The 1,511-nt window shown below is 40.8% G+C and overlaps 1 long non-coding RNA gene across 1 annotated transcript in view; it reads left to right on the top strand.

Moving 5' to 3' along the window:
* Positions 1 to 415: 415 nt before the first annotated feature.
* Positions 416 to 1,511, top strand: part of LOC109967144 (uncharacterized) — a 32,693-nt gene continuing 31,597 nt past the window's right edge. The window contains exon 1 of the long non-coding RNA XR_002275892.1: positions 416 to 654. This is a non-coding gene — a long non-coding RNA (uncharacterized LOC109967144). The remainder of the gene's footprint in view (positions 655 to 1,511) is intronic.

The following is a 1,511-nucleotide window of genomic DNA, read 5'->3' as shown; positions in this document are numbered from 1 at the left end:
GATGACATTCATAAACGGAATCACATGCTAAGCATGTGCTTAGGACTACATATTAAAGAAAAATGAAAATGACAAGTGAAGTATAAAAAAGAATAGTCAGCCATATGTTTCTATTTAATCCACTGAATTGTTGAAAAACAGACTGGAATTTATAGATTATTTTTCAATAAGACTTTTCATGACAAAAGAGCATGTTGATGATAATAGGATAGTGAGATAAATACAAAGAACTGTGTTGTAATAGAAATGTCTGCTTCTTTGCTGTCATGTTTTTTTTCCATTCATCTATTCATTCCCAGGTGTCAGTGCTCACAGTTAATTCATGGTTCCTCCCACGGCCACACCCACTTTATCAATCCAATCACAACATCCTCATATTTCCCGCGTTGTGTGAATCTTAGTTACCTGCGGCTCAGAACCGGAAGCTCTGTTGGTCAGTGGATAAGAAAGTCAGAAACACCTGTGCGCACCTGGGTACTCGCCGTGTCCGCGGTACTGTAACGTTTGTGGAATAATTTGCTCGCCATCTGCGGAGGTTGCCTCAAATTTCTTTGGTAGTGTTCCTTTCTAAGTCAAATTTATTCTTGGACTTTCCAGCTTAGACGGAGCTATCGCCGAGTCCTCTAACCTGACTGACAGACACTCTACAGTAAAGTGAGTAATAAATACTGCTAACGTGTAGTTGAACTGTGAGCATGGGTACTTTAGTTTATTGGGATGTTTTGTTTTGTGTGATCCGAGGGAAATTCCACAAAACAAAACATCCCTTTTCAGAGTTTGGTATTTCATTGTATGTGCTGCTGGACTGAACCCAGCTGAATGTGTTTGAATGAAAAACCTAAACGCACTTTGCTACTGGCTGTGCTCGGTTCTAAGCTGTTGAACTGTCATGTAAGTACACAAACGAGAATTTTAGCTTTGCCAACGTTGAATTAAAAGATTTGCCACCATTTGTAGTAAAGGCCTTGGCATAGCAGAAAACTGTTTGAGGGTTTGGAGAAGGCACCACAGCTTCCAACCTCCTGGATGTCTTCTCAAAGCAGGATCATATTACTCCTACAGTGTAAATACCCCTAACTGGAGACAGACAAAACCAAACCATACAGTTCAATAAGCCGTGGTTGATTAGAAACCTGGAGGAGGAGGAATTCCTGGAAGGACTGCTTCTCTTTCCTAAACGGATTCATTCCAGGAGTAGTTGGTCTTGGTGTAGCTGACCCACCCCTCATGCCTGTTTGACTGACCCACCTAAAGCACCCCCATGTAAATACTTTAAGAAGTTTTTGTTGCTGTATTTTTAAACCGTGATCTTAGGTACTGGTTGGTGTGCCTGGTTGTTTTTTGTGGAATACATGATAAATCCTGAAATGGGCATTTATGCTTGATTTGTACTGAACTGTGAGTGAAGACCTGCTGCTTTACTGTGTTGACTTGTTGCTGAGATGTGACATTTACGTGCACACATCACACAGACTGCTTTTTATGGGTTTGGCTTTAGTTGTGTCCATAAT

This window comes from Monopterus albus, unplaced genomic scaffold, assembly GCF_001952655.1.
Source record: "Monopterus albus unplaced genomic scaffold, M_albus_1.0 scaffold126.1, whole genome shotgun sequence".
In the NCBI taxonomy this organism is placed as follows: domain Eukaryota; kingdom Metazoa; phylum Chordata; class Actinopteri; order Synbranchiformes; family Synbranchidae; genus Monopterus; species Monopterus albus.
Note: the sequence above shows the minus strand (reverse complement) of the source record. Positions and strands in the feature narration are given on the sequence as shown.